General features: G+C 40.6%; 1 pseudogene; it reads right to left on the bottom strand.

Annotated features, from left to right (window-relative positions):
- Positions 1–2,387: 2,387 nt before the first annotated feature.
- LOC115940357 (U2 spliceosomal RNA) lies at positions 2,388–2,522 on the bottom strand (annotated as a pseudogene).
- Positions 2,523–19,587: the final 17,065 nt, after the last annotated feature.

Here is a 19,587-nt window from a genome sequence, read left to right as displayed (position 1 = left end):
TAACCCAAATTCTTCCCCTTTCTCTGGTGGTGACCAAGCCCTTTTCAACTCCTCTCCAGACCTTCCCTGCAGGAAGACTAACAAGACCACACGTGGACCTACCTCTCATTACTCCTCACTTCTCTTGCGGATGTCCTTTCTCATTGTAAGATTATTATAGTCAGCTGATGTCTCTTAAAACCAGGGCCACAGGGGGGCTGTGGCCAAGCCCTTTGACCCACTTTAGTCATAGTCTTTCTGTGCTCTCAGCTACTCTCAACTGCACGCTGAAAATATGCAAACTATTCCATAGTTGGCATGTTTTCTATTTCTCCCTTTACAAGGTCTAACCCGAACATTTGCTACTAATCTTCCCAAATTTATCTCCTTGATGCTTTTTTCCCCCTCTACATGTTAGCATTCCTCTGAGCAAGACCTCCCACTCACCACAAAGAGCTGGCACAGGCAGACACTGCTGGCCCCTTACCCCAGCTTACTGCGCACATTCAAAAGCCCTTCACCTTGTGACCCCCTCACTTCCTGCGCTTACCCTTTTCACTCTTGCCCACCTGTCTGGCTTCAGATTCACCCCTCCGATCATCCAATCTGATTTTGCTCCCGTGGTCCCAATCATGTCGCTCTTCTGAGACACCAGCGTGCGTTTGCCCACAGGACTGTGGGAATAATAGAGAAAAAGAAATGCTGCGAGCATGAGGCAAAGACGCCTGGTTTTTTAAGCAAGAGACGACTGAGCTTTCCAGCCCCCCTGGGCCTTCCAAAGCCCTAAAAGACCAATTTATCACCTACTGGTTTCCTCCTGGCTCACTCAGCTCCACTACAAGAGGCTCATCACAGCTTCTAGAACACGTTAGCCCTTCTGGGCTTTGGTACTTGCTATTCCTTCTCCCTCCGGCATCTGCATGGCTTCCTCCTTCATGTCTTTATTCAAACATCCCCTTCTCAGGGAAGTGGTCTCTGATGATCCCATCTGAAATATATGATTCCACTCCCCCTGCTTCCCATCTCCCTTTCCTGCTTTCCCTAGTGTTTACCACTATTTTGTAATGGTATATATTTTAGTAGGAGTTACTGATCTTGCTTATCCAACTGCCTCCCCTTTTGGAATGTAAGGCCCATGAGCAGAAGAATTTTGCCCCTTTCTTCACTGCTTTGAAGAGCAGCGCCTGACACATTAGGCACTCAATACATATTTGTTGGCAGAATAAGTAGATGACCTAACAATAAAATGTTGGAGCAGGAAGGAAGGAAAAACCTATTATAATGGTTCCTGGTCATCTTGGGCTGCTATGACAAAATACCTTGGACTGGGTGGCTTCAATAGCAGACCTTTATTTCTCACAGCTCTGGATGTTTGGCAAATTCAAGTTCAAGGTGTGGGCAGATTCTGTTCCTCTGAGGGTCTACTTCCTGGCTAGTCAGCGGCTGTCCTCTTGCTGAGGCTCACATTGCCTTTCCTCTGTGAGTATAAGTGAAGAGATCTCTCTCTTTTCTTCTTCTTATAGGGTAGAAACCCAATCATGGGGACCCCACCCTCATGATCTCATCAAAACCTAATTACATCCCAGTGGCCCCACCTCAAATACCTGTACATGGGGATGGGGGATGAAGCGGGGCAGGGGGCAGTGGGGGTGTGTGGTTAGGGCTTCAACATAGGAATGAGGGAGAGGGGATGCAAACATTCAGTCAGTAACAGAATATAAGCTTGACAGCAGGGATTTTTGTCTCTTTTTGTTCACTGATGGAGTCCTCACATCTAGAATAGTGCCTGGCATATAATAATCACTCAGAAAATATTAAATAAGAACAGGAGAAATTGTAATGTAACTGCTGAGCTAAAATACAATGGCCATCACCAAATCACAGAAGTGACAATATATGGGATCAGATTTTTATTCTCCAAGCATCATAGGGAGTTTATCAAGACTATCAGTTAGGATGCTGGCTTTTATGCTGCTAACAGAGACCCAAGTAAACTGCGGTTTAAGCCAGAGGGCCAAAAATCATGAGGTAGATAGAGGTATGTTTCTCTCTTGCATAATAATTCAAACTGGTATAGCAGTTCCATTCTGCTAAGTCCTCAGAGGTCAGGACACTTGCTATTTTGTTGCTCTCTCATCTTTAAGGTGACACTGGGCCTCTGGTCCAAGGTGGCTTCCTTTCCTTGTCTTCAACACGGAGAAGGGGAGGGGGAAAGGGACGGAGCTGCTGCTTCCATTTCAGGGCACCCCTGCAAGTTATACCCAGTTACACCCATCAAGGGCACACCTAGAAGCTTTGCTCATATCCCATTGACTAGAAATGAATCATATGGTCGCATCTAGCTATAACTTAGAATGGAAAATGTAGTCTCTCTTTTGAGATGTAAATCTGGGCTTTTATTATGATAGAAGAGGTGAGTAGATCTGGGGGAGAATGAGCAGTTTATGCCACAGCATACAGTTTAAAATGACCATGTAGAATTAAGATATACTTTGTATAATTAGTTATTACACTTGATCTTAGCCAAAAGGCCGAGAAGCGATGTATAATTAGTTATTAAAGCTGGATTACGCACAGAGTTTCACTGTACTATTTTCTCTACCAATGTTTATGTTTGGAAATTTCATAGTTAGGAGTTCTAAAAATTAATTGCATCAGCATATATTATGGGATTTTGTTGGAGTTTGAGTTAAGAAGGAGGATTTGTCAAGGTTCAGTAAGAAAACAGTAACAAACAGAGGCTTAAAAGTGCCTATACATGGGGCACCTGGGGGGCTCAGTTGGTTAAGCATCAGCCTTCGGCTCAGGTCATGATCCCGGGGTCCTGTGATCGAGCCCCACTTCAGGCTCCCTGCTCAGGGAAAGCCTGCTTCACCCTCTCCCTGCCCCCTGCTTGTGCTTTCTCTCTCTCAAATAAAGAAAAAAGTCTTAAAAAAAAAAAAAGTGCTTGCTTGTAGGGACTTTCCCTCTCTTGCTGCACTTGGAGACACGGGGATGAACCTGAACTAGGCTCCCAAAGGGTGAAAGTCCATACAGTTAACCTTAAGAATAAAACTGTCAGTTATTTTACCAACAACAAAAAAAATGGGTTTATTCAGGAGTAGTGGAGAATTGCAATTCAAGATAAGCAAGCTATGGCAAAACTATAGGCAAGTTCGACAAAAAAAAAAGAAAGAAAGAAAGAAAAGAGAGGAACAGTATTTTACAGAGAAGAAAGAGGAAATTGGGAAGGGTGTTTGAAACAAAAGTCCATTGGAGAAAAGCAAGAGTTTAAAATGACAAGAGTTTCTCCTTGGTTGAGTTGCAGGGGTAGTCGATTTCTTGTAGGAGATGCAATATGCTCCTTTTCCCTGCTGGGACCTGTGATTGACAATTGTTCCTTCAGCTGACATCAAGTGGTATGGCTTTCCTTGTCACCTCCCAACTCCACTTTAGTGAGGTTTTCCTCAATTAATTTTCACAATATGGAGGAGAATGGAGGTACCTCACTGACAGCTTGTCACCCACCAGATGTGTGAGTGAGGCCATTCTAGATCACCCAGCTGAATCTGCAATACTAGCCAATCAGAGACCCATGACAGACACCATCAGAGAGAAGCTGAACTAGCCTCGATGTCATCCGAGGATAGAAAGTGGTTAGGATAGATGGGGCTTTGCAAGATGCCTGAGAAGTCAGACAACCTATGTGGTACTGACTAAGCGTCAGCTGAGGCAGCCGCCAACAAAAAGTGAAAACAAACCAAAAACTGATCTCATAATTCTTTGAGATTCCTCAATCTCTCTGTTACTCTGGTGGCTCCCCGGAGGACCCAAGTACCCGGAGTGAGGATTCTCTTTCTAAAAGATAGTTTTTGATTCAGGCTCTTGCGAGCAATGCCTATCCCATCCCAGTTGTGCTCCAGGGGCCTGCCAGGGGCCACCACACGAGCCTGCTGTTCCCGTTGGTTCTGCTCCAACCTCCAGAAAAGGAAAGTGGCTGCTTCCGGTCATTGTTTTTAAAGACCATTGTATACAACTTCATACATCTGGAATTTCGTTTTGCAATTACCCCTCTGCTCTTGCAAGTTTTAAACTCATTCCTAACCTGAGGTCTAAAAAGGGTACCTGCCCTCATGCAAATGAGATGTTTGCATGTAGGATCCTACAGGGAGTATCACTTCTCAGAGAACAACTCATTAGCTCTGAGGGCTAATGCAAACTCTCCCACTCAGAAGCTTTGAAACCTTAGCAACTTGAGGAAACTGAGGCCCATTTCCTTCGTGTATGCAGTGAGGATAATAATAAGGCCTCTAAAAGCAGCCCTAGTGAAAAATGCATCAAAACATAAGTGAAAGTGATCTTTAACTATACGCATAAGGTTTTTTTCAAGTTCCTATTTCTCCTTAAGCTTAATGGTTGTAGGGATTGAGGGACAATTTTCCTTAAGTTCTAGAAAATTCTTTCTGGCCTCAATATGCTGGTGATAAAATGAGGGCTGCATTCAGAGTTTCACACTGTGTTCTTCCGACTCTGCATCCACCCATGATTATAAGACCTCCAGTTCCCCTTATTGAATATTGTATTCTTTCTTATAAACTCTTAGGGGTTCTCAGAGGTTTTTCCCTGGGTGCTTACCATTTTAGTCCTTTCAGATACAAGGTGGCTTTTGCCATGGTTATTACTCTCTAATAATCTGCAAGGACTCAGGCTCACAAAGCCATCGCCACAATTAGGGACACCTGTCTAGGAAAACTACAATGGCTCAAAACAAACATGGAAGATGTTGCTGATCTACAGTTTCTGCTCCTGCCCTTTGGTCCTGCTTCCACATTCTTATCATCAGCCCAGCATTTCTTCTGTTTGGAAATTAGTCCCAATTTTTTTTCCTCTACACCTAGTATACATTATTGTCTCAAGACATCCATCTTAGCTGAGAGCGCTGTCAGCTGTCATCCCCATAGTGAAGGGCAGATAGCCTCTCACCACCTTCATGCTACACTCAGCTCTGTGGGTCTTGGCGCCAGGCCTCTGGTGCTCCCACTTCTTAGTGAGGATTTGATGCACTTACCCTTCTGACTCCTTTGGAGCCCTTTCTTCAGAACACTCACACATGAGTCCATGACACTGGGCTGGGAGATAACTTAAGAGAAAGACATTGTGGGGCGCCTGGGTGGCTCAGTTGGTTAAGCGACTGCCTTCGGCTCAGGTCATGATCCTGGAGTCCCGGGATCGAGTCCCGCGTCGGGCTCCCTGCTCAGCGGGGAGTCTGCTTCTCCCTCTGACCCTCCCCACTCTCATGCTCTCTCTCTCTATCTCATTCTCTCTCTCAAATAAATAAATAAAATCTTTTAAATAAAAAAAAAAAAGAGAAAGACATTGTACCCCAAATCTCCTTCCTCTCTGATTCTGAGGCTTTGTTCTTGAATCAAGCTAGTATTTCTCACTTCTTCCTCCCCTCATCAAAATTCTGCATAGGAATGTGCTTCTGCCCATCATGCCAATGGACTCACCCCATCACTCCCTGTGCCCAGGCACTTATGGATTCTAGGAAGGACACAGCCTTGGCCAAATCTAAAGCAATCACCACACTTTTTTGGGGGGGTGGGCTCCGTCTCACTTGTCTCACTTTCATTACATGAAAGATGAAATTCCATGGATTTGTGAACTAGTTAAACCATTTAGGCTAGTCGACTTTGTCATTTGCCAATACCTATGGATTACTACTAGGTAAGGAATGAACACAATTGGGATTTGGTACAGCTACCAGGTAAACTCTGAACTTGACAAAGATGTAATCATCTTTCATGGGAGAGAAAATAAGAATATTGTCATCAGCTGTATGCTCTCTTTTCTCATAATATTTCTTGCTTCTTTTCTTCTTGATTCTCTGTCTTATTTCTGAATCTTAATAAACTCAAAATAGACTGTTGACTGCTTAAAATTTCTTTGTTTTATGCCTCGAGATATACCAAAGAAAAAAACATTACCAGTCAATCATACATACCAAGTCTTTGCTATAAAAAGGAGAGAAAAATACTCAGGGTGTTCCAGGCATAAAACTATTCCAATTTTTAATCCTACTTTACAGAAATTGGAGACTTGGCTCTAAATTTAGCTGGATCTGACCTGCTTCACCTAGACTCACTTACCATTAACAATGAGAAAGAATTTTAAAGCTTCCCAATCCCTGTCAGTTCCTGTTATTAATAAAAAAGCATTTCCTTAATCCTTCACCCAAGAGCAGTTTCATTATAGTTTCAAAGTTTGTGGGGAGAATTCTGCTCAAAATGTTATCATTTTTAAAGAAAATTTTATTTTAAAAGAAATGGAAATTAAGCAGTTTGATAATACTGTGCTTATGAACTATTCACTTTTTTAAAAGAAAATTCAAAGGGACAGTATGTTCATCTCATGAATGTGTCCTAAAAATTGTAACTGTTTCTTTAAAGTCTTGTGGCACAGCAGGTGGCCAGGAAGTCATCTTTATTAAATTTAAAAGCTTTTGACCTTGAGTCACCAGCCTTTCAATTTTCCTTTGGGGAAGGAAAGAGTTAATTTATATTCGTCCTTTTTTTTTTTTTTTTCATGAAGGAGAGACTCTAGGTTCTGAGTCTCTGAGCTCAATGCCAAGGTTGCACAAAATAATGAGAACCGTATTACAGATCATTTCATCAACATCTCAGAGGGCTTCATACCTGTTAAAATACTACTGTACCCTTCCTCTGTAGATAAGTATGCGGTTTGGTGTGAGAGCAAGAAATTAAATCTCTCTGCAAATGCCTTTTGCTATTTGTTTAACTCTGTCTTAATTTCTCGGCAATCCTTTCAGTACCACAAATAAGAGGCTGGATCCTCAGGCACTTAGCTGCTCTGGCCATGCCACTCCAAGTAGAGAGAGCTTCTTGGCACATTAGCTAAAGGAAGGCATGGCAGGGGCACCTGGGTGGCTCAGTTGGTTAAGCGACTGCCTTCAGCTTGGGTCATGATCCCAGGGTCCTGGGATCGAGCCCCGCATTGGGCTCCCTGCTCAGCGGGGAGCCTGCTTCTCCCTCTCCCTCTGCTGCTCCCCTGCTTGTGCTCTCCAGCTCTCTCTCTGTTAAATAAATGAATAAAATCTTAAAAAAAAAAAGAAAAGAAAAGAAAAAGAAAGCAAGAAAGGTATGGCAGAGCCCCCATGAGCAACTTAGGGGACTGTCTCCCCTGAACCTCTTTTGACCAAGATTTGGTCCTCGGGCAGTATGTATTTCACTCATATCACTTTGATAAGTAAATCTTCATCCTTTGAGGGGAGGGACTGAGCACAGGAGATGGGGCAAATTCAATGTGAACCAAGGGTTCAGGGTAGCCTGATGCAGGGTACTTTTAGTAATAGGACTACATTGACAAGAGCTGGTTCCCAAGGAGAGATCTGTGTTGGGGAAATATTATTGGAAATAAGTCCAATTCCTACAGTGATAATAAAAAAGGATAACAGATATTTGGAGATATAAGTTGTAATACTTTTTTACATCATTCTGTTTTATAATCATAACTCCATATTGGAAACCAGAGTTTCTCAGAGGTCTGTACCTAGGCATCTCAAGGCCAACTTTCATTCTAAGCCTGGCAATTGTATGAGATCATATGCAGTATGAATCTTAGCCCTAAATGTATTTCCCTATCTCTGAGTCCACTCAAATACTCATTTTAACCTTTACTATTATATTCTTATTTGCCTTGAATGATCTTAGAATGAGGGAAGTTGGCATGTACCTAAAGAAAGAGGACATAGCTGAATAAATAAGCTGGGTCAGACACCGCAGAAGGAGTAGGGGCCACAAAGAGCAATGAGATACTGTCTCTGTTCTTGAAGAACTTACAGGCTAATGAAAGAAGAACAGTAACAGAGAAGCATCATTTCACTACAATATGGCAAGTGCTATGGAGAGATATGCCCCAGATACAATGAGGGCTCAACATCAGAGCATTTAGTCCATCCTAGAAGTCCAAGATAGATCTCATGGAACAGATTAATGTCTAAACTAAGTCTTAAAATCTCAAGAAGGGGAGGAACACTTCCACTGCAGAGTAAGGACCTCCAAAACTCCGTGCCTCCATAAAGGCAATGAGAAAATGGACGAACTATTTTCAAAAGCAACTTTTTCAGAAAGCTGGAAGTTAACTAAAGGCTTATAACAATATGAGGAGAGGGCACCTGGGTGGCTCAGTTGGTTAAGCATCTGCCTTCAGCTCGGGTCATGATCCCGGAGTCCCAGGATTGAGTCCCACATCAGGCTCCCTGCTCAGCGGGGAGTCTTTTTCTCCCTTTGACCCTATTGTCTCTTGTGCTTTCTCTCTCTCTCTCAAATAAATAAAATAAAATCTTTAAAAAAAAAACAACAATATGAGGAGTGTTTATTAAGTAAAAACAGCTTTATCACAGTAAGAAAAGTGAGATTTGCTTTGCTTTGACTTACATTATTCCCATACCTCTTCCAAGCTTTGCAGTAGCCTTGAAAACTAGCATTGTCACAACCACGATAGCTGTGAAAACCAGCAGTCTAGCAGACATTGGAGGGGACAGAATGGATTTGAAGCACTGCAAAAAGCCCAGTCCCCAGAGAACTGTCACCATTTAACCTCTCTGGTGCTCCCTGTAAATGCCCCAGTCACAGGACTTGTCCTCCGGTGACCTGACTCGGCTCTGACTCCACGGGAAAATTCTTAACCCCAGGGCATTTGTCAAAAGTAATCAGCAGCAATTGTTTAATATCATAGCTGCCTGAGCTGGGGATACAAATTGGGACATTAGAGCCTTCCCAAAAACCTTAAACGAAAATCCTACGGAATGAAATATCTACGGAGGGTTTTGAAAATCTCTGCCATATTCCTGGGGATCTAGAAGGCCATGGGCATGCCAAGAAAGATCTGAGAAGACCCTAAGCTTTCACCCCTGGTTAACCTTGAGGCTCTTTGCAAGTAGTAAGAAAAAGATACAGTGGAGTTGTAAATTGTCAAAGTGTTGAAGGAATGCCACAACAAACTCTACAGAGTTCCTGGGCAACAATTAACGACTTATTGCTCAAGGCATTTAAGGGAATTTCTTTCCAATCATTAGTTGACTACTAAGCTAACTGAGCAGAGACTTCAGTGACCACACACAACACAGGATATAGATATTACAAAATTAGTTCAGAAAGTCATTAAACAAATAACAAACAACGGAACAACAAACTCTAGGTTGGGGGAGGATCTGATTTCCAAAGTTGCTGTTAAGAAGATAACTAAAAAAAAAAAAAATACATAAGAGAATAATCACAAGGAAATTAAAAGTGGAACACTAGAAAATATCTAACACAACAGAAGGTAGTAATGGAGAAATAGAGAAACAAAAAAACAAATCATATAGAAAAGAAGTAGCAAAATGAGAGATGTAAATTCTATCTTATCAGGAACTACATTAAAAGTAAGTAGAATAAACACTCCAATCAAAAAGCAGTTTGACAGAATGGCTACAAAGACATGACCCAGCTATTGACCCTACAAGAGACACATATTAGATTCAAAGATACAAATAGATTGAAAGTAGAAGAACAGCATGTAAACAATAACCAGAAGAGAGTCCAATGACAACACTAGTATCAGACAAAATAGTCTTTAAGATAAAAGTTGTTTCAGGGCACCTGGGTGACTCAGTCAGTTAAGCGTCTGTCTGCCTTCGGCTCAGGTCATGATCTCAAGGTCCTGGGATTAAGCCCCACATCAGGCTCCATGCTCAGCGGGGGGTCTGCTTGTCCCTCTCCCTCTGCCCCTCTCCCCACTGATGCGTGCTTTCTCTCTCTCTCTCTCTGTCTCTCAAATAAATAAAATCTTTTAAAAAATTATTTCTAGAGGGGCACCTGGGTGGCTCAGTTGGTTAAGCATCTGCCTTCAGCTCAGGTCATGATCCCAGAGTCCTGGGATCGAGCCCCACATCAGGCTCCATGTTCAGTGGGGAGTCTGCTTCTCCCTCTTCCTCAGCTGCTCCCCTTGCTTGTGCACTTGCTCTCTCTCTGTGTCAAATAAATAAAATCTTTTTAAAAAATTGTTTCTAGAGACAAAGAATAGGTTATAATGATAAAAAGATCAATCCTTAGGGAAGCTAAAATAATTGTAACACAAACCTTTTGTTCCCTCTTCATTCAGTTCCACAGCAGAAAAAAAAAAAAGATATATAAAGGAAAAATATACACATATACCCCACATGTATACTAAGTGTGGAATAAAATAAAAATATTCACGTAAAGAAAAAATCTGATTAAAAGTGTTATTGGTGGAGAGCAGAAGGACTGGCTTACTGTATGAGCTTGACTCCATATACTCTGAAATTCTAAGAGCCAAATCATGCCTTTGGCTAGAGATTTACTTTATTCACCCTTGAGGGGAGGAAGAAACACACACAAACACACAAACATGCACAGACATAACATATGCACACACAGACATGACTAGCTCAGGTCCAAATTCTTACTTTATGCCTATCAAGTGTCCATAGAGTTAAATGAAACTTCGAACCTTTGGGCAAGCTCAGTCTCTTATTCCCTGAAGAGGTTGTTCAGTGATGTTGTGCTGACCTTCAGAAGAAAAGCCTAGAAAGAGGTCCATGGAAAGCAACATCAGAAAACCATGTCATTTCACAAATGCTTTAATGTATGTCTCAAGAAATCCTAACTCACTCAGAAATTCTAGTTGATTCAGTGCATAAATACAATTTTACACGATTTTACAACGAACATAAAGGTGATTTCTTTGTAATTTTGTTTTTCAATAAAATTTGATTCCGTGAAAAAAGAAAACCCATGGAATGAAATATTGTCAGGAAAATTACTGATAGGTCTTGTTTTTGCTGTTAATTATCCTAATTAATCTGGGCTCTCCTAGACCTGTCTTCTGGTTCTGTCATTAATCAGTGATTTAACCTTATGCAAGTCATTCTTTCTCTTTTCCTAACTAATGATGAAGTTGAACTAGAAAGCCTTCAAAGTTTCCTTTCAGCTCTAATAATATTTGTGTTTCTGAAGTATGGATTAAAGTTTAGTTATCATCTACTTACATGTTAAATTTCCCTTGCCTCATCATAGTAGCTGCAGTAACAAAATCACTAATAAGCTAAACATTAGAGAAAATGTTTCAGTTAAGTTCAGGAAGGGAGGTAAGTGGGGAATTAATATCTTAGTTGATATGGGTTTCACAATTGCCTATTTTTCGATTATTGCCAAAAAGTCCAAGGTATAGTGCCCAGTTATAGCCAAATTGCCTTCAAGACCACTTTTGGAACTTTAGAAGTTTTAATAAGTACTTTACTCTTCCAGTTTTAAACTGCTTGCTTCAGAAATTTTTAGAGAATAACTAATAGAAATGGGTTTTCAAAGAAAAGTAGGTTTATTTCTCTGTCTAAAACTGCTCTGCATATATTTCTTAGCCCTGTGGGGCCCATGGAGATGTATGCCATGCTGTACAAGACTCCTAGATTATATAACCCTGTTTCTGAGCACACTCACCACACCATAAATACTCTGCAATAGATGTGTGACAAATATTATTATTATCTCCATTAAGTTATTCAGTTGGAGGTTATACTTTCATTGCTATGCAAATATGTTTAAACAATGACCTATTTGCAAATATGTATGTCTGTAGCCACAAGAGTAGATGATACCAATATTACATTTCCTCTGACTTCAGCCAAGCATAAATGCAACAAATGGGTTTATTGCTCCACTGTGTTCAGATCAAATCAGAGATTTAAATTTGAATAGTTCTAAATAGCTCTCTACACTCAGGTAGCACTCCCTTGACCATCTCCCAATATGCACGTTTCCTAATATAGAACACTGTTCCTGAGGGCAAATTCATTTCCTCAATTTTCTAGAAGCTACAGAAAAGCTCAGTATAGGCACAGGCTCAGACCTTCCCTTAGAAATGGTAAACACCACAAACAATGAAAATCATCCATTTCCTTGAAAAGTTAAAATACAATTTGGCATGCATACTTTCTCTGGGCACAACCTTTCCTTAGTAACACACCTGGTGGTTGACGTTATTTATTTGAATCATTTAGGAGCTATCTGAAGACACATGAGCTTAAATCACATCTTTAAACAAAGCAAAATAGATTTAGACTTCCACAAACATCTGTTAATTTTTCATACACCCTGAATCCATTAAGATAATTCACCTTATGGAATAACTCACAACAAGGAGCTCCTTCCACAACACTGAAGAAAGGAACATTCAGTTATGCAAATGATTTCCATTTAAACTCTGCTCAGTGAACAACAGAAAGGGTAAGTGATTCAAACTGTATGCTAATCACCTTCACATCTACAGAGCTCTAGGAAAGCCAAAGCCAGCAAGGTCAAAATTTCAGCAAGATTCTAGAATTACAATATCCTGAGGGTGGAAGACTTGTCAGATCATCCACATGATGGAGAACCAATCTGGGCTACTAGGGATTTCCTCTACTTGAATCTACTTCATGGGTGACTTTTTCCTCTGCTGACATATTAGAATGATTTGGGATAATGAAATAATACCTGGTGATCTTCCTCTGAACTATTCAACTTGGACCAAATTAAAAAGTGGTTGTAATTACCTTGCAACTGTGGCTAAAGCCACCATGGGTCCTTGGTAACTGAGGGGGATATAGGGCTGCCACTACTTGGCAGCAGCCCCAAGAAACTCTTAGTAGGGAGAAATCCCTCCTAACTTCTCATGAGATTTGAGAGTCCATTGAGCATGACCAAGAAGAGTCTGCAGTTGAAAACTTTGGCCAGGGGTCACACCGTATTTAGGACACCTGCAAGGGTCTGGTGTGCTTAGAGTAGCAAATTCTGGCACAGAGGTGTCCTTCAGATATCTCAAAGACTGGTTTCAATGCATTTACCCCCCAAAAAAGTGTGGGGGGGATTTCTATCATTCCTTCGCATTCCTATGGGCTTTCTATTTAGCATAGCTTTTAAGTATTGAGAATTTACTTCCGGGCTAGACACTGTACTAAACAGTATGTAATTTCACCTAATCCTCAGGACAATATTATAAGATAGGAAATGTTGGGGCGCCTGGGTGGCTCAGTTGGTTAAGCGACTGCCTTCGGCTCAGGTCATGATCCTGGAGTCCCTGGATCGAGTCCCGCATCGGGCTCCCTGCTCGGCAGGGAGTCTGCTTTGACCTCTGACCCTATCCCCTCTCATGTGTTCTCTCTCATTCTCTCTCTCTCAAATAAATAAATAAAATCTTTAAAAAAAAAAATAAGATAGGAAATGTTATATTCATTCCACATTTGAAGAATCTTTGGGTCAGGGAGTTTAAATTATTTACACCAAAAGCAAGGACAGAGCTAGGATCTGAACCCTGGTCTGAATGACTTCCAAAGGCCATGCTGATAACAATATGCTCCTCTATGCTCTGCATAGCATGAGTTATGATCACCCTGACCTCCAAGGCCACAGGGTTCTTTCCTCCACCCCTAGGTGTGATTTGAAGTGTCAGCCTAGAGTTCAAAACTCACTTGCCTGGATCTTTCCTCAAAAGATTCTAATTCCATGGGTCTGGGAGCCACGCAGGTACAGTTTTTAGAACTTCCCCAATTGATTCTGATGCACACTTTCCATCAAGAACCACTGATCACATGACTTAGTGATTCTATAACATGAGAATCCATATATGCATTCTCAGACATTCTTGGTGATAGACAATTTTTTTAAATTATTCTCAAAGTTAATTCTGGATCTGGATAACCAAGCCCTGCCAGCACACTTTATTCCTCTCTGTTTGTTTCAGTTTTGCACTTGTAATCCCTCATTTATTCACTCAACATGTAAGTTCCTAATATGTATCATTCAGGGCACACTGGTAAATAAGATGATAAGCACATTTCCTCATTTACAAAATAGTGTTAAAAATAGTGACAACCTCACTGGGTTGCTGTGAAATCCAATGCAATAATATATAAAGTGCTTCGAAAGGGTCTAGCATATAGTAAGCACTCGGTGAATGTTACGTATGGACGTTGTCACTGCTCTTTTTTATTTTTTCAAGTAAACAAATTTTAATTTCATATAGTGCTAAGTGCTATGAACAAAACTAAAGCACAGTAAAGTGATAAATAGAAGCAGGTGATGGGTGTAAGATGAAGGTGTTAATTGGTGGTCTGGGAGATGTTCTTCATTTCAGTGATATTTAATAAGTGGCCTAAGGGAAGTGATGGAGCCAGCCACACGGCCATGTAGAGAAGAACATTCTAGGTCAAGGAAAGGGCCAGTGCAAACCTTCTTAGATAGAAATTAACTAATTTGTTCATATTCTTGCACTCATTTAGCTACAGGTGGTCATGTAAGAGACAGAATATAGCTCTCAGTGGAATGTTTCTCAAAAGGCTGAAGATCTTGTTATGGGATGAATTACACCCCACCTCTATTCATAGGTTGAAGTCCTAATCCCCAGGACCTCAGAATGTGACTGTGTTTGAAGACAGGGTCTTTACAGAGATAATTAAGTTAAAATGAGGTCATTAGGATGGGTCCTCCTGCAATATGACTGGAGATTTGGACACAGACATGTACAGAGGGAAGACAACATGAAGACACAGGGAGGAAATAGCCATCTATAAGCCAAAGAGAGTGGCCCACAACAGAGCTTCCCCCATGGACCTCAGAAGAAACCAACCCTGCCAACACTTTGTTCTCAGACTTTCAGCCTTCACAATTGTAAGAAAACTAATTTCTGCTGTTTAAGACACGCAGTTTGTGGTACTTTGTGAGGGTGGTCCTAGCAAACTAGGACTTCATTCTCAAGAATAAAATGGAATTTTTCCCTTCAGATGGATCTATTTATTATTCAAATTTAAAAGTTCATTCTGAAAAGATTCTGATCTATTCAAAAGGATAATAAGTGTTAATTCAGATTAGGTCTCCCAGGACTTTTGCCAAGTGGGTTGGTCAAATAGGAAGCAGTCCAAAAGCAAACTAGTTCTCTAGGAGGGTATCTGGACTAGTTGTAGCTCAGCTCACATCTTCCACATCATCCTGACCAACACAGGATTGGTGGCTTTTCTCATGAATGGACTTAATGGCAGGAATTAAGAATCTGGGGAAAAGTACAGAACAGTCATCTGGTAAACTATCAAGCACTTTAGTTCTCTTTACCAACATGGGGTCCCAAGTCTTCTGGTTGGGGGCAACATGCTTAAAGTCAGACCATGTCTGAGTCTAGCCTCCAGATTCTGTGCTCAGTAGGAATTACCCAGGAATTATATCCAAGAATAAGAGGTAACAGGGTTGTAAAGAGGAGCTTGGTGACTAGACTGTTCTTTTACCCTTAGAAGTTCCTGGCCAGCCAGAGAGAGCTGGGACTGAGAAAACTGAGCCATGTTGTGTTCATCAGGTTTGGAGGGACAAAAGTAGGAACGGGAAAAGGAGTAAGAGATGACAATGGTTGGGAGGTAGGGATCAGCAGAGGGAAGCGAGGACCAAAGCCAGACCTAAAGCCTCCATCACAGAAGGTCTGCATGGGTATCCCTTTAAAGAATGAGAAAGCGTACTCTATTGCATGGAAGATGAGTGCTTAAAGGGGGTGAACTACCCCTGAAAATAGACACATTGGAGGGCAAAGACTTGACTGCAATTGAATGAAAGTGGTGCTTTCAATAGGAAGGAAAAAAAACAAACATTTTCACTGAGAATAAGATGTGCCAGCAGGCAATGTTGCCATGACATTTCAAAGTGCTGGTTGCACCAGAATCTTGGCTGTAAATTGAAGTGGAGCCATAATCAGGTGGCATTCAAACTCAGGCATGTTATAATTAAGTAATTTTTTTGAACCAATGGTTTTATTAAGTTTCTCTCCACAAAAGCCAGCACTTCTCTTTAATTTCTACCGCACTCATGATATTTAGTTCCTGCCTGAGATTTCCTAATAGAAAGGCTAAATATCCAGCTTCCTTTACTTGTTTATAAATGATAACACAATGATTTAAGCTATTGGAAGTGTATCACTTACTAAAATACAGTCAAACTTCTTTAAGTGAATTGGTTGCACATAAGGAAAAATTATAATTTCAGCACCACATACATGCTATGAAGACAACATAATTAGTTAAAGGGATGGAAAATAACTCAGGGATTATTACTTGCTTCTCTGAGACAAGGACATTTGAGCAAAGACTAGAATGGTGAGAAGAAAGCAGCCATGATAAGATCCAGAAGGAGCTGGACGTGCAAAGGCCCTAAGGTAGGAATGAACCTGACATAATTGAGTGACGATAACAAGAGCAGTAAGATTAAAATGTAGTGTGTGAGGGGGGCAAATAGGGGAGATGAGATTGGAGAGTCAGGCAGGGTAAAGATTATGTAAGACCCCATGGGGTAAAGTAAGGAATCTGGAGTTTATTCTAGTTGCAATCAGAGACGCTTAAAGACCTTTAGCAGAAGAGTGATATTATCTGATTTATTTTTCTCAAAGATCCAGGGGCTTCTCTGAGGAGGAATGCAAAGGAAAAAATAAGATCATCTAGGAGGCAATTTCAAACCAAATGATGAAGGTGGCTTATTTACAGTTTGGTTAGTGGTGATGGTGAAGTAAATTGTTGATTGATAGATTGATTGATTGGATTGATTAAGGGGTGTGAGGAAAAGAAAAATTATAGAAGAGTCAAAGAGGGATCCTAGGTGTAGGGTCTGAGGACAGTGATGCCATTTATAGAGATGGCAAATCTTGGGGAAGAATAAATATGATAGGAGGGATTATCAATATTTCTGCTTTGTTCGTGTTAAGTTTGGGATACCAGATAGGCTTCCTCATAGAGATATTGAGTAGCAGCTAAATATATGAACCTTGGGTTCAGGTTAGAGTATTGAAATAAATCTATAGGTTTGGGTTCCACTATCATAAATATGGCACACTTTAGAGGCATAATGTAGATAAGATCAGGTAGGGTGTGATTTAGGGAGCTGAGAGAAGAAGCTCTGAGTCACTCCTACATTTGGAGATCTGGTGAAGGGATGAAGCCAGCGAGGAAGGTGGAGAAGAAATGACCAATATAGTAGGAAGAAAACCAAAGAAAAGGGCATGGTTAACCATTACAAATGATGCTAAGAATTCAAATTAAATAAGAACAAAGAATTGACCATTGGGTTTGGAATTAATGGGAGTGGAAGGAGGTGGAGAATTGAATTGAACTGCTCATTTTCAACCATAGTTACTGGTGGAAGGAGTACTGGGGTGGGGGAGAATTTCTCTCTCCTGGTTTCTGCTGGCATTCAAAGGGGCTCCTTCCACCTCAACACAAGCCCTCTAAATTCCTTGAAGGGAGAGAGAGGTTTATGGAGGGGCATTGATGGCAAGGTATAGAAGTAGCATAGTATATGTCACTTTTCACCCACATTTTCTTGGCCAGAACTCAGTCATATGGCTCCACTAATATAGTGGGAGAATGAGCAATATGATCTTCCAGTGTAGTCAGCAGGAAAATGAACTGGGTTTGATAGATACCTACCATTTTCACACACATAGAACATGCTCACCCCTTCCCCAGGGAGGCAACCCAGAGATCTGATCTACACTGAAACTACTTCCAAGTTCAGGATTTCTAGGTGACCTTTCCATTTCTGGATGGGGCTTTCATTGTACAATAGTCTATAAGCTAAAAAGACAAGTTACCTTCCTCTACTTCCACAGGTAGACACTTCCAGTCAGAAGAAGGAAAATTGGGAGATGCTTAGTAGCCACGTCTTTAGCAATTTTGAAATACCACTGGACTGACTTTGTGAAGGTCTGCCATGAAAGAATGGAGAGCTCCTTGAATAGACCCCAATCCTGTTCTCTGAAGTAGAAACTCATTTGCCCTTTGTTCTTCATAATTCTGGATTTCACTTGAGGATATTCTTTCCAATTTTTTAACCCATGTTGGCCACATCTAATATGGGTGTTGAAGAGTGTGCTCTTGTCGAGAACTGCACTGTTCACGTGGCCCACGTCCTGCATGAGGGCTGTTGTAAGATTCCCTAAACAGTTAGGTTTTCTTTTAGGCAAGGCTCAAGAACCCTTTGGCAGCAAACTCCCTCAAATAATCATTATGCTTCTGAGTTCCTTGCTTCTAGTAAGATCCATGAGCTGTTAACTATATTCAAGGTTATCTTGTAGATTTAGATCACAGATTTCTCTATTTCTTTAGTTCCTCACCCCAGGCCTGCCTCTCTCTCTACCTTGAGGCTGTAAAGCTTGAGTAGACAGGCCGTTTATCTGACTCAAAGCTGATCTCTGCCTTAGAGTTGAGTCACTCCATTCAACCAAGAAGTCTCACTGCATCTTCATCTCTCAAAGCCTTTTAAAATCTCAACTCTTCCTTTGAGTCTACAGGCAGTTGATTTTTCCAATTCGGTAGGACCCTGACTTTGTAGACCTTATTCCCTTTCATTTTTGTATGCAACAGCCCAATTCTTTCCTGAGCTCATCTCTTTTTGGCACCACATTTTATTGATTGTAAGATGCCCATTCAGTTCTCATGTTAATCTCTTTGAGACTGGTTACATTTCATAACTGATGCAATAAGTCATTACTGGAGAGCTTAATTGAGCTTATTTTTCCCTTTCTGAGTAGCACAAAAAATAAAGGTGTGTCTTACAATCTATAACAAAACATAGTCTATGAACTATAGAAATAACTTGCAAAATGTAGTTAATGACAACCAACATAAATAAACCTAGTAACATTACCTTTCAATCCCTCCTTTAAGAACTGTACGCTCAGCATATAGGTAGCTCTCTACGTGACCAGAGATACCAGTTTTACCAGTTTTACCATCACATATGTGGCTCTCCCACCATCTGGATTTCTGTTCTTGTTTTATCAACACTTGCCACTCAACTCAAAAAGCAAATATCCTGGTATCACTCCCTGGGCGGGCACAGTATTTTTCCCTGCCATCTCTGCGAAGAAGCTATACACATGCTTGCACACTTTGTTCTGACCTTTTGCTCCTCCCTTCCCATGAGGACAGCATGTCTCAAGTAAATCTGACCCTTCAGTCTAAGTCCCAAGATAAGACATACAGGGCAGAGCTGAGCACATGAGAAATACCATGAAATCCAAAAGATACTAAGTTTAGGTGATTTTTAGAGATGATTTCTATTAACCATTCAAGGAACAAACAATCTTAGTTTTATACAAACTGGATCACAGAATATTAAAAAAAGAAAACTACAAACTCATTTTATGAGGTTAATGTAACATTGATATCAAAACTAGAGAACAGCACAAGAAAAAAACATTTAAGCCAATCTCACTTAAAAATATAGAGGCAAAATTTTAAACATACACAAGTACAATAAATTTAGTAGTCTGTTAAAAGTATAATAACTAAAATGGGTCAATCCCAGGAAAGCAAAGATAATTCTACATTAGAAAATCTATTACTATAATACTAGAATAACATATTAAGGGAAAAAACATATAATTATCTCAATCAATGAAGAATCACTAAATCCTACTTCTGAAACTAATATTACCCTATATGTTAACTAGAATTTAAATAAAAGCTTGAAAAAAAGGAAAAATCACCTGACAAAAACAATTTCATGAAGAAAACCTCTAAACAAAGAAATAAGGAAAATA

Source organism: Leptonychotes weddellii, chromosome 2 (genome assembly GCF_054177405.1).
Source record: "Leptonychotes weddellii isolate Sample4059 chromosome 2, ASM5417740v2, whole genome shotgun sequence".
Classification (NCBI taxonomy): Eukaryota; Metazoa; Chordata; class Mammalia; order Carnivora; family Phocidae; genus Leptonychotes; species Leptonychotes weddellii.
The sequence above is the reverse complement of the archived record's forward strand: the minus strand, read 5'-3'. Positions and strand labels throughout refer to the sequence as shown.